We start from the raw sequence: 14,485 nt of genomic DNA on the forward strand, positions 1-14,485 counted from the left end.
CACTGTCCTCTGAGCTGTGTGGTGGTTTGGTGGCAGTGATTTAGATGTCCTAATTTAGTGTAAGATGAATTAAGGTTACTGTAAAGGGCATTCAGCCAAGTAGTTTGAATGTACATGCCTACACTGCACAGTTCAATACTTGGTAGATGGAATTATTTTCTGTAATCCAAACTAATTGAGCAGAGATACAAGATGACTGCTTTTGGGAGAGCTCTGAAATATGGAAAAGAGGAAAAGCCAAGCTTCTGATGCCTGTTAGCAAAGGCCTCAGGCTACATTTCCCTGAGGGGTGGATGGGCAGGTCCTGGGTGTGGCTGTGCATGCTCAGCACCCTTGTGCTGTCTTTTCCAGGGAGATCTTCCAGTGATGTCAGCAATGGGAAGATGTGGAAAAGGCAATTCGCTCTTAAAAAGCTCTGGTGTTGTAGGATGGGATTTCAGAAGACTCTAGATGGGTTAGCCAAGGTTATTCCAGGAGTGTTGCTGTGTCACTTTTCCTTGGATCCAGTGGGTCAGATGGGTGCTGGGCTATGCCCTTTTCTCTTTGCAAACTTGGACTTTGTAAAATTACACAAGCGAATGGTGAACATGGTCATATGACTCTAGAGCCCTGCTCCTCTGATTGTACATCCACATGCTGTGGTCTTCACTAGACTTTTATGCTCTGTTTAAATGTGTTTTTTATTAAAACAAATGGCAGTGTAAGTTCTTTTGCTACCAGAAAGCACAAACTGGAGATTTCTACCTAAAGGAGACTCCAACTTCTATAATATTTAGCCTGAAATTATGCTTCTTTAATGAAAGGGTTTGGCTGAAGGCTTTGAGTACATATAAGTGATACATTTCTCCCAATCATAACATTCATTATTTTCAATCTGTAATATACCTATTTCATTTTAAAAAAAATACATAAAAATGCTCAAAATCCTTGATTACTCAGGAATTATGTGCAATGAATTTATGAGATAATGTTTTCAGCCTTGGCAATAAAGCCTAAACCCCTGCTGGGCTGCAGCTTATGTCATGTGCTGCACACACATTGCTGACACAATAATATGACCTGATTTTACCTTCCTGTATTTAACTCTTATCAAATAGGTCATTTATCCTATACTAAAAACACCGAAGGAACAAAAAGCAGCAATTGATAATACGATAATAAAATAGAGCTGCAGGTATTATTTAGGTTGTTATTTAGAGCAAGTAACAGTCTGTAAGTAATAGAAGAGTCACATGGATCACAGGTATGACTGCTGACTTGGGAGTAGCATTTGGTTGAATGGACGCTCTTCCAGTTATGTGATATAAGGAAAACATTTAAAAGTGCTAACAGCTATATTTCCTTTCTTGTTCAGTAACTTTCAAACACTTTTTCCTAATTTTTGTTAGAAAACAAAACCCAGTGCATGTCTGCTGAGCAGAGAATTAAAGCAGCTGAACATATTCCCCAAAATAGAATTGCAGATGATTAGCAGATAGAACTCAGGAATAGAATCACTGATGTGAAAGGGAAAATGTTTTCCAAGAAAGCAATATATGTGCAACAGTGATGGGATTTAGCAGACACAGTAAGGATTGCTTCCTTTAAAGACAACTATATATTTGCACATTATGTGTGATGTTCATCTGGTATACCAAATTTGTGACTAACATTTCAACAACTGAATGGAGAGAGATTTGGCAGTTCCAGTTCTCTCCACTCTTATGACCTGACAAGAAACCAGGGATTCAGAGATCTTTCAGAATTTGTGTGCGTATAATTTTGCAGGGCCCCATCGTGGTAGCTGGTGGATTCTGCCGGGGACAGCTCCTGCCCAATGCTGGCTTCCCATTGGGACCCTTCCTCATAGTTATCCGCATATTCAGGGTACAGCATCTCCATATTCATTTTCTCTTCCTCCATGTCGCATCTCATTAATTATTATCATATGATACCACATTAATATCATCAACACCGTAATTGTTTTAATTTTAATTGTAATTATTTAGTATTACTACTACTACTACTACTAAAACAATTTCTTCTTTTTCTTCTTTTGCTATTCCTATTCCTCGTCCTAAATCCTATCCTTATTGACAGCTACCGTATCTTCTTCTTCTTCGTTGACTACTTCTTCCTATTCTAATTCTAATTTTTTTTTTTCTTCCTTTTGAGGGCTTTGTGGGCTTTTTGGTGGAGGACTTTTGTGATCTTTTCGGTGGAAGGCTTTTCTGGGTTGTTTTTGTTGGATTTGTGGCAGCCCTGCATCGTGCACTGGAGTCCTGGTCAGCCCTAATCCTGGAGCTCTCCCAGGACTGGGCAACGCAGGGCTCCGCGCCCCTTATTTAGCCCTGAGGGCGGGCGTGGCTCTGCCATGTCACAAAGGCTGCCATGTCACAAAACGCTGCTGTGTCACAAAGGGCCGTACCCAGCACCCCTTCAGCAGCCCAAGCCACTGGGAGTGGCACGGAGCAGCCCCCGGAGTCGTGGGCCTCTAGCCCCTTGTTATCATCAGGTTATAAAAATGATGGGAAATGCCTCTGCCTGAATCAGGGCACAAATGAGACCGTATGCCAAAATCAATAGTATGGACTTAGTTTAACAAGAAATGAGAGAGAGAGAGAAAAAATAAAGTGATGGAAGGAGAAAAAGAGAGCGACCGAGATAGATTAAGTAGAAAATTTCCCCAGTCAGTGGATCCCAACGGTTTCCCATGATTGTTCTCTATCAGATCTTGGTTCTCAGTTTAAAAGAAGTAAAAGAAATGAGATTCAAAATGCTTTAAAATTCAGTCAAACTAGTGTCTTCTGTCGGCATTCTTAATATCCTGTCCTTATTTTAAAATTGGCGTAGATATGCCTATGTACTAGAGACTGAAATGGGATTGTAGATGCATTTTTGGCTATCTCTTTGTCTAGGACTTTCATTTTGATAACAAGAGGTCTCAGCTTTTTATCTTTCTATATCTCTTACTACTTCATATTATCTTCTTTATAGTCTCTTTTTAGAATCGGTGTTTTCCCTCTCTTCTCTGTTTTCTTTTTCTTCAATTACACACAAATATTTGTCTTACTTCAATGAAGACAAGGCTTCGATAGTTCTGTCTGATAATGATTTCTTCTTCTCATTATGCTTCTTCTATATTCTAACAAACAAGAAATACTTTCATTTAGCTGGTTACCAGGCCGAAATATGTTTCAGTGCTTAAGCAAACACAGCTGGGAGCATGATAACTGTAATGAAGAAAAAAACCTCCAACTTCAATAAAAACGAAGCTGTGTTCCTTGCACTCAACTAAAAATATGACATATGAGTTAGTTACACTTAAAAATCACATTTTTAACAGCCATTTGGCACATTTTAGTGATAACAGGCTTTTATAAATTTTCCATTGTTTTAACAGTTTTCAGTGCAGACACCAAGTAAATTATATTATTTCTCAGAGTAACTGCTTAAACAGACTTAAATCTAAGCTTCGCTGTCTAAAGAGCATCAAAATCTTGCTCTTTTAACTTGAAAATTTTTTTTTCTGCAGAGTTTTGTGGAAAGAGTGGATATTGTAAAAGGATTTAAGAAAATGCACAATATGCTTTGAAATGCTTGATATAATTTTTGAGAATTTGCTGATTTTTCGGTATTTCTGCATGAATTCTGGAATGGGGACTTGAGATGGATCCACATTAAAAACTCACCATGAACAACAGGGTTGGAAAGCTACCTGAAACATAAATTATTCTGTAAACTAAGGCTACTGCCCTTCTCATCCCATCAAGGAAAGCTATGTGTGAATCCAGTTTTCTTCCTTTGGAAATGCAGAATTTAAAGTGTTACAGGAGCACTGTAGGAAGGAGGCATGTAGTATGCAAGTAAAAGAATAAGAGTAATTGAATGTACCTTGAAAAAAACCCCAAAAATATAGAGTATGATGAGTTGGAGATCTTGTATAAAGCAATGCACACAAACCTGTTGGGAAGCAGCAGGTGACAAGAAAGAGGCAGTATTACACAGCAGATAGTGGAAAAGCACACGTGCATGTAATTTTTGTTTTCCTTGCAAAGCTTTTCTTTTATTCTTCCCCTGGTTTGCATTAAAACCTGAAGCATGTGAATACTGCAAACAAGAAAATGTAGCACAGTACTGTTGATTCAGTAACACTTTCTGTGCTCATTAGCTGTGTACATTGTAATCAAACTCTCTTACCTGGGACAGCCATGGGGATGCCAAATGAATACATTATGATAAATGCTGTTATGATGAATACCAAATAAATGTCTAGTGAGTGAACATTTCCCATTTTCCCATTGATTCCATGGCATGCAAAGTTTTGATTTTTCAAAAGTAGGATTTGAAGCAGTGACATGAGAGGCTTATTGTATTGTAATATAGAGTAGGATCATGTTATTCTCTGAGGCTTCATGACAATTTTGTTGACATTTGAAAACAAGGAGCAGAAACTATTAAGGTAAAGAAACTATTTTCCTAGAAACTGGAAACAAAGAATTATTCACTTGCACCCCCTGTAAGATTCACTAGACAGAGGTCCGTGGACACTAACCAGCCATCACAAGGAAAAATGGGGATAACTATTAAAGCAACAATCATTTTTCATTTTGCAAACCACGACTCTGGAGTGACTGGAAAACAGAAGTAAAAAGTTTGATTGTTGTCATGCTTGGATTAAATGCTGCTTGAATAAGCAAACACAGCGTTCACACTTTAAACAAAAGCTTTGTTCTTTATTCAAGTAAGCAATGCTTCCAGCAGGTTTTTTAGCCTTCAGGTAGTATTTATTTGCAGGGAGCAGTCGTCATTGATGCTACCTTGCATGCACAGTAATTTTTTTTTATAAATGGCCCTACAGAAATAAATGGATCTACGCTGAGGAGTATTTACTGATAACTGAAGAGTTCAGCAGCCATGTCTCTGATGAAAAAAATATGAAACTAAAAGCACATCTACTCTGGTTCTAGGGGAAAGAAGAGTCCTGGAGAATACAAGGTTAAAACATGACACACTTCTGTAAAGTTATTTTTACTGTGTTTTCTGAGCTACACTAAATGTCCTGTGAATCACATGCCTGTGAACTAGTTGATCTCTTCTGACACATCTTGCATGAACTTCCAGAAAAAAAATACAGATTTGCTCCTGAGTTCAGTAACACCAAGATGTCGCTCCTTTTCTTTTACTTGTCTTGGAATTAATCCTCTAAATTGGTATAAAAGATTATAGAGTTGGTCTGTTTACGTTTAACATAAGAGTTTATAAAAATAAAATTATATGAGCAAGAGCAAGCATGTTGCCAGCTAGGTATTTCATGAGAAACTGCGGTAAATTAGGAAGAAAATCATGCTCCATAAACAACTGACTGACTGCAGAGAACAAGAATGCCACTCCTCATGGCAGCAGCTGAAATGTGTGGTGATAATGAGAGAGGAAAAAACTGCTGGAGTTCTCAGGCAGAAGGAATGAAAGGTCAGATCTGGACACTTCTGTGCATTCCCCTTTCCTTCCTTTTCCCCTGCAGACTGCTCAGGGCTGTCCTGGGGTACAAAACACTAAGGTGGGTGGGGATGAAGGCAATTTTGGCCTGTTTCCTTTGACACTGGGTGAATTTTAACTGCAAATGAAAGAAATGACTTTGTGTTTCAGCCTATGAGGCTTTCAAAGTGCAACATTTCTCTCTTTTTGCCCTCACTTCTCTTGATATGCTGCCTGAATTGCATCTCCACCATGATATTACTTTGATAGTTTTTCTGCTTTTCTCATTCCCCTAACATATTAAACTCTCTCTGAGAGTTTTTCCATCATCCAAAATACTAATTTTCTGATGTTTTCTTTCCATGGCCAATGGAAAGCTATGAAAGGCCTCATATTAGGCTATTTTCTCCAAAAAACTGAGGAACATAAGGTCTTTCAAATAAAGCTGAAAATCATCCAAGCAGGTATGTTCATGACAAAGATGGTTCCAAGTGAGTCTGGAATTCAGTGAGTAGGCCAAGATTAGGAAGTACTTTATGGCTGGACTTGGATGTCTCTTCCTTCCTTTCTGATTCTTGCCATCCTGCTTACACAGAATAAAATCAGTCTCATTTTAACTCCCTATCATAACTACCTAATTCCATCACATAACACATATTTACTACAGATTGAGTCTTTTTACATACAGCACAAAATTAGAATTAATCTGAGGAAGCTGCAGTCTGAATAGCAACACAGAGGGACAGACAGACAGACAGACAAGCAGACCTTACAGAACTGTTTTACAAAGGGGAGGACTTGGAGTGCAAACACCTTTTCAAGGTCTGCTGCTGCTGAGCGAAACATTACCCTTCCCTGACCTTGTCCAGTGCCTTATGCCTAAAATCACCACTCTTATGCCAAGTCCAGGCATTTTTCTAAATCAGTTAAATTTAATCTCTGATGTACACTGTGGTGTTTTGGGACTCTGCAGTTATGGGTGGGCCCCAGAGAATATAAGAGGTGCATACCCTGGGTAAATTGGGAAAGAGCAACATTTATTTATACACATGCTGACAAGTACTTGTAAACTTCCCCTGCAGAACTATTTTTGTCTGCTAGCTCAAATTTGTCAGCTGCAGAGAGGTATTTTGGTGAGCTGAGAGGAGGATGCTTTTCAGGGACGGAGCAGTGCAGGCATGGACCAGAGGGCTTCCCAGTCTGAGGGATTCTAGGGACAAGCAACTGCCCAGCATCAGCAGGGCTCCCCTCTCAGATTTGGGTTTGGGGATGCTGCTCAGCAAATGCCAGCAGTGCAGCACTGACAAAAGCACAAGAACTCCAAGACTGGTGTTTTGCTTTCCATTGTAGTATTGTTTTCATTGACGGGTGCTGCACAAGGATCAGCAGACCTACCCTCAAGTTTTGGGTTTTTGAATTCCAGTCACTTTCCCAGAGAGTATGTTCATGCCATTACAGGGGTCTATAAACACTCACTGAATTCTTTTAGGGTTTTCTTCCACTTTCTTCCACTTTTCTTCTATGCCCTGTGCTCTTACTGTGTGGCATTACTTAAAATACCATTGGTGTGAACATTTTCTTAGGTCTCCATTAATAATATCAGTATTTAATATTTCAGGTTATTCTCTTAAAACGTCATGGTGTTTCACTCTGTGGGGATCTTTCATGTCCCCAGGCAAACAAAAAGAGATCTAACTAAACCAGCTAGAAAAAGCTGGGATATTCTTTGTTGCACCTAATGGTGTTGTTGGTTTGCTTATTTTTCTTTCCAAGAAATAAGTAGCCAGTTCTGCTATCATGATTTGCAATATTGATTCAGATATTAGCAAGTCTGTTAATCTCTAAATTCCATGCTATCATTTTTCCTGTTATTTGACATAGAAAGAACTTAATATTAATGTTCCCACTTTCACTATGTGATATAGAATTTATGAGAAAGATTTTACTCTTGTAATGTACAATAATATCCACTTAAATTATTACTTCTTGTAAATAAATGTTTGTGAAAGCTTCTCTTCTGAGATGGTATTTTTTCATAACTTCCTCTTGTGTGTCAATAATTTCTTTGTTAAATATGCTAAGAAACATATAAACCGTTTTTGCAAAATATGTGCTCCTATTTGCAAAATGAAGACCTTTTCCCTCCCAGGTTAAAAGTGTGAGGAGGAGGCGACTCCTTTCTTCTTTTAAGCTCAAGAGTTATCATCCTTTTATGTGCAGTTCATGAGTGAGCTCTGAGGAGCCAATAAAAACCCATTTTGTGCAGACAAGTGGCAAGAGATGGATGAAGATAAACAATGAGCAGAAACATAATTTGGCAGCACACCTGATGGCACAGTGACACTGATGTTTCTTGGCTCACACATCACTCCAGGTGGAGCTATATGTCATTTCATTTTCCTCCAGCACAAGGGAGAGTCTGAGAGGGATATGATGACTTTTTAAGTCACTAGCTCTCTGCCAAGTTGCTTTGGGGGCAATGCAATTACGTGCTTTACTGCCTGTGGGCTTAAATTCAAACTGGCACTCCTGCATCCAAGCTAGAGAGGTTATTAGTTAGGGATTATCATAATCAGATAAGTTAGTCCTGTGTCTTGCCTGTCCTGTGCTGCTCCATCAGCTTCACCTTTGCTGGAGTAGAGCCTGTGAGCCCGTGTCTAACACCACCCTGCTCACACTTCTGTGATGCAGACAGGGGAGGTTTAGATTGCATTTTAAGGAAAATTTCTTCAGTGGAGAAGCAGTAAAACATAGAAACAGGCTGACATTTCACGTGGTGCAATCACCATCCCTGGAAGTGTTGGAATAATGTGTGGAAGTGGTGCTTAGGCTTAGTGACGGCACTGCTAGGTGGATGACTTGCCTCGATGACCTTAGAGGTCTTTTTCAGCCCTAATGACACTATGAAATAAATAACAAGTGACTCCTACAAGGTGTAAATTGATATTTTTTTTTTCCCCTCTGTATCACAAGGGTACAGATCAAATCTGTTTTTCCAAATGCGGCTGACGAAAACCTTGTCTAGATACTCTATGCAAAGCTGTTGTCAACTAAGAAGGGAAGACTGAATTTCAGATACTCTTAGATCTTAAATGTTTCCTTGGGGTCTGACCTTGTGTTCCTGTCTCCCATTTATTTTTTTCTCCTAATGGACCCACATGGAACCATTTCCAGGGACAACATACACGATTAAGAGCTGCAGGCTACAATTTTTGTGATGTTACCGGTAGGCCATATCAACACATGTGAGAAAGGGAAAATCCTGATTTATATTGAGCATTGAATTTTCACAGTGAGTCAACAAATCTAAGTAGAGTCAGATCTCAATTACTGGCACTCTTGTTGATGTTGTCCAGAACATGCTTTTTCTTGCCTTGCAAACATCCAAAAGGCATTCAGTTTTTAACACCTTTAGGCTTTGTTATGACATAATGGCTTAGCTTTGTAACAACAAGATGAAATATTGACTGTCATGGAATTGACTGTCAAACTGAATTTTGTGGGGTTTGGGTTTCTTCACAAATTAAAGCTGTTTTCTCATTTTCAGCTCTGCATACAATACCTGTGTTCTGAGGAATACATAGTTTGGAAAGTCTGTGACAAGAAAAAGACTGTTCCTATTTACTGTGATTAAATTTAGGAACAAAAAGCTACAAGTGCGAGTCCCACTGCATGGGACAGGTGACTTATCTGTAATATCAGCTATTTCTTCTACATTTGATGTCTGGACACCAAAAAAAAAAAAAAAAAAAAAAAAAAGGTGCAATGAAGGGTAGTTTTAAAATAATCTAAACATATTACAACAGACAACAGCGTTGATTATGTGTTCCATTTTGCTGCAAATCTCTAATATTAATAAATGGACCCTGTTAAATGTCTGAAGAATGCAGTCACATGGGTAGCTCTTGGTATTAATTGTGGACAGTTCTCTAGCATCATACCATGATTTTCCAAAGCAGGTTTCTTGAGCAGATAAAATAAACAAGAAAAGATGGAAGAGCATATGGCCATCCCCTCAAAAACCTCACTTACAAGCAGCAGAGGAAAGCCATTTTTAGAGAAGGGGACACTGAAAAGCAGTGGTTTATTGCACATCATACGCTTGAGCCATCTCAGCTTTTTCACAGTAGGAGATCTGATCTGGAGCATATGGTAAATTCACATGCAAAAAAGCACGATAGACTTAAAATGGCAGTTCCTAATTAGCACCTTATTAGTGTTCTGGCAGTGTTAGCAGCAGCATGAAATATATGGCATAGATTTTTGCGTTTAGAATGGAATTACACCAGTTTAAACACATTTTGCCAAATCTGGATTGATTTTAATGGCAGCAGAGGAGAGCATAGATCTTCTACAATGCTGAATTACATTTTGCTTTTGAAATCCTTGAACTTTTGGGCAACTGTACACTAAACAAAAATCTGTGTCAATATACCACAAATGTTCCACAGGCTGCACTTGCTTTTTCCACGTGCAATGTACAGACAATATATATGAACTTGCCAGAAGTTTGCCAAAGATATTTGCAGAGCTACTGTTAAGAGTTCTTAGTAAGCAATCTGTATTCAGTTTACACAAAGTAACAGTTAGTGAGTAAAACAGGAAAATTACTTCTAGTTAGATGCGTGAAAGATTTTATTTTTTTAAATATTGACTTTATCAAAGCAAATATTAAGCTACTTGTGATTTGGGCCTGTCATATGTACATGTACAAAGAATTTATGGGATAAGTAGGGATGGAGAAAAAGCTGTTACCTTACAGAAAGTGCCCTAAAAGGTACCAGAAAGGTAGTATTGCTAATAACCAAAAATGCCTGAATGGTTTATCTGCTAGGCATGTCTGGACTGCTCATCTAAGCCATCTCCCAAGGTATATTTTAGCTTTCTAATTGACATTTAAATAAAATATAAGTAAATCACTGGTGACAAAATTGTTGTAAACAATGGCAGGGAGAGATAAGTCTGCCCAGCAGTTGGTAACAGAAATGTAAAATTGTTTTTTTATTTGTTTTTTGGGTATTTTTGGGGGAAGGGTTTAGTTTTGTTTTGGTTTGGTTTGGTTTGTTTGTTTGTTTCTGTTTTGTTTTGTTGTTGAAATTTCATTGGTTTGGTTTGGTTTGGTTTAGTCTGGGTTTTTTTTGTAGCAACTACATTAGACCGGTTCTAGCAGGAAACAGAAAAGTATATTCTTTAATAAGAATATTCTTTAATAGGTATATTCTTTAATAAGTGAAACGGTTACACACAAATCTACAACACACTAACTCTTTTGGGGAATTGCCTGTCTATTTAAACTTAGCCCCTCCAACGATTTAGCACTCTTGCCTAGACAGAATGCCTGCAGTTATTCAGGGTGGGGTTGGGTTGGGCTGGATTTCCATCAAACAGTGACCAGAGAGAAAGTCATTAGCTGCAAACCTTGTGTATGGCTCTTCAGTGAACAAAGAAAAAGGTGAAACACTTGGCCTACCTGAAAACCAAGCCCATTGTTTTTGACACTTCTGCTGTTTACTGGTTGATCTCCCTGAGGCACAGAAGCGGATGGGGTGGGACAGAGAAAAGAATTAACCAGTAAAGGCCACTAGAAGTTGTATGTGCTCCTTTGACTGATTAAGTAATAGCTGTTTCCATTGATTTGCATGTGGTAAAATACTTTGATAGAGTGGAAAAATACCAATCAATCTAGCACCAGTTCTTTCCTTATGTGAGGGCTGTATTCAAATCATTGAGAATAGTCTTTCTAACTTGTTTAATGCCTGGAACAGAGTGAATGCAAAACCGAAAAAACCCACCTGTGATAATTTAGGTATCTGACCATTGTGGTTTTTTTTTTTTTTCTTCTGTGGTCAAAAATGGGAACAAATGCTACCTGTTTTTTGTTTTGTGGTTTGTTTTTTGGTTTGTTTTTTTTTTTTTTTTTTTTTTTTCTTTTACTTGGAGGGAAATATTGTCTGATATTGGCAATTTTTGTTTAATTCCATGGGTGGCTATAGTCATGTAATATCACTTAAGTTCCTTAACTCAATAAATTTAGGGAATATGAGCACTTCCACCACAAGCTATTGCCTAAAATGGCTACTTGAGTAAGCAAAGAGAGTGTTATCGAGATGAATGGATTAAAAAAAAAGTTAGGGAAAAAAAGGGCTTATTACATTTAGATAGTTTGAATAGTCACCAAAAATGAACACAGAGTCTGCATGTTTTTTCATTAGTTTCACTAAAAAGTACTGTGCCTAAGAAAATTAGTTAAAGCTGTTTAGAGAATTAAATATGACTGCAGGAGGATAATTTTAGTGTCTAATCTCACACAGTCATGCCAAGCTAATTTTATTCTCCCTTTTCCCATTTTAACTCAATGCATTTATTTAAAGCCATGAAAACTTGCTTTCCCTCTTTATAAATATATATGTATGGAGATTAATATATATATATGTGTGTGTGTGTGTATAGACATATATATACATGTACAAATATTTATAAAGATTTATACCATCAAGATTAAAGACTAAAATACAGAAAAATATCTAAAATATACATATTGACTGGGAGAGATGGAACAAAAATAAAAGCCAGATTAAACTGGGAATCTTTTTATTTTGAGTGTTGTGTATTTGGTAACAGCTCTAACTTTCTACCAGTGAGTTTTACCACATTTAGGGTGTAAATGAAAAGGAATCAGTTATGTGTTCTTATTCAGATCATTGTAAAATATACATTGATACGTCCCCATTTGAGTAACTTGCATTTTATTACTTGTGCTATGACAGAAGCTAAAGCGTGTTTTGTTTTAAATTCCAAGGCCCTATAATGGTAAACATTGCCTCTATGTGATATGGGAGAAGTGAGGGTAATCTATGCCCTGTGAGTAGGAAAAATGAAAGAAAGAAAGAAAGAATTTCTTTTAACAGGAATTCTCAATTTTTACACTCTAGCAATTATCATTCATCTTCTGAAAAGAAGATGAAGATATAAAGAAAATGATTTCTTAAAAGTTAAGATTTTTTTTTTTCAGGTAACAATAAGTGGATATAAAAATATTTACTCTTCTCTCTGGAGGATTTACTTGGGGTTTTTTTTTCCATTTTTACTGTTCTCCTACACTTCCAAAATAAGAATCATCACCTTTGGTATCCTCATTTGAGCATAATAGTACAGGAACCAGAAAGACAAAAATACGCCTGAGGACCTAGTCATTAAATGATCATTACTTTCTTGCTAAATAGAGGGAAGAGTGACAGTGAATGTAAGCAGCAGGATAAGACTATGGAACACCTAAGCAGGCTGCACAAAGGAAGAAACTACCAACAGAAAACTTCATTGCACAGCACAGACCGCACATTTTGATGTTCCTTTCCAGTGAACTTGTAGGAAAAAAAAAATATTATTGAGTCATCTCTGTCAGAAACCATTGCTATCATGAGGAAATTGATTAGCTTCCATAAGAAAAAGGCAGTATTGCAGCTTTATTGTTAATAGTGATATCCTGCTCTTTACTTAGTACATTTTATATGTATAAAAACGTTTTATGTGTGTTATCAAGAGTTGTTATTCTCAGAAAGTGAATATGGAGCCTCACGGGCATTTACCCTTGAAGACAGGCTGCTTTACAGCATTTAGTCAGAGTAGCAATAGAACTGTATTTGGGGCTGCACTTGCAGTATCTACAGGCAGAGCAAAACAAGTTATAGACAAACTGAGGTGAGGTCAGGTACAACTTCACCTTCTGCTCTGGATTTTTCTTTCTGTTGTTGAACAAAGTCAAATACAGAGGCTTTCTTTGGATGTTTTGTTTAGATTGAGAGCATTTGAATTTTAATAGTCACAGGAGAGCCCTTTCATCCTTTCTTTGATTAGAGGTTTGGCTTGCATAGACCCAGCCTTAATATTTTTTTTTTTGTATTATGAAGTGATAGTATTGAGAATTCTTTTCTAAAATTGATGTTGTTGGGGATGGAGAATTCAGTTGCAGCGTGAAGATGATGTCCTCAAACTGTTCCTGTGACGTCCTTGAAGGAGGTTAAATTTAATTAAATACAAAGAATTAGATGAGAATTACATGAGGAATCTGCTGATTTACTTTTTTTTTACCCAAAAAGCTATGTTTTCTTCTGAAACAACCCTTTATGTTTGATACATACACATCTTAGCAGTGGGCTAGGTAAAGTAAAAGAATGCTGGCTGCTCCTGGAACAAGTCATCAGTATAAGGGAAAGAGTAGCAATCCCCAGCATACCACGAGGAAAATAGGAAAATAAGCTGTAGTGATGGTTGATTTCAATTTCCCAGTATGAACTTGGAAAACTGAAAAGCATGGCACAATGAAAAATAAAATTATAGAACAAATAAAGAGTTATTGACCTGTGGTGTCAGAGAACTAATAGGACTTGTCCTTTCCAATCTCAGCAAAAATGTGCAGTTAGTAGATTAGAAAAAGCAAAGCCACTTTGTTCAGGTGACCCCATGATTAAATTCAATATAACTTAGAGCACTAAGCCAAATAGATCAAAACCACAACATGAACTCTCAAAGGTCTCTATGGAAATAAAATAAAAATTGAAAAATGGGGAAAAGAAACAATAATGGAAGGTGTTTCTAGTGATGAATTAAGTTTTTTTTCTAACATTGCCAAAATGCAGATTTCTTGGGGGAAGGAAGATATGAATGTGGGGAATTAATCCTTACAATCTGACCATTGTACTTTCTGTAAACTGTATATTAGATAAATGTGATATATTACTGAATCCCTGCTAAAATTATTGTGCAACGTCCACAGTTACAGCTTTACCTGAGAAAGTGGGGACAAATATCACTGTCTATTTATATCCATTTGCTAATCACAGGAGGGCTGCTTGGGTTGTGGCTGTTCTCCATTAAGTGATTTAACCTCAGTCCTTTACTACAGCAGGGGAAAGACTTTTTAAAAGTTTATATTTTATTGTTCTGGCATTGCAGAAAGAGATAAACATCTAAGAAGCACACCGGAGAGCTCCTAGGTGTTCACTGAACATGGTGATGCAGATGTGGAATT

This window comes from Chamaea fasciata, unplaced genomic scaffold, assembly GCF_029207755.1.
Source record: "Chamaea fasciata isolate MVZ Bird 193981 ecotype frontalis unplaced genomic scaffold, bChaFas1.0.hap1 SCAF_6, whole genome shotgun sequence".
In the NCBI taxonomy this organism is placed as follows: Eukaryota; Metazoa; Chordata; class Aves; order Passeriformes; family Sylviidae; genus Chamaea; species Chamaea fasciata.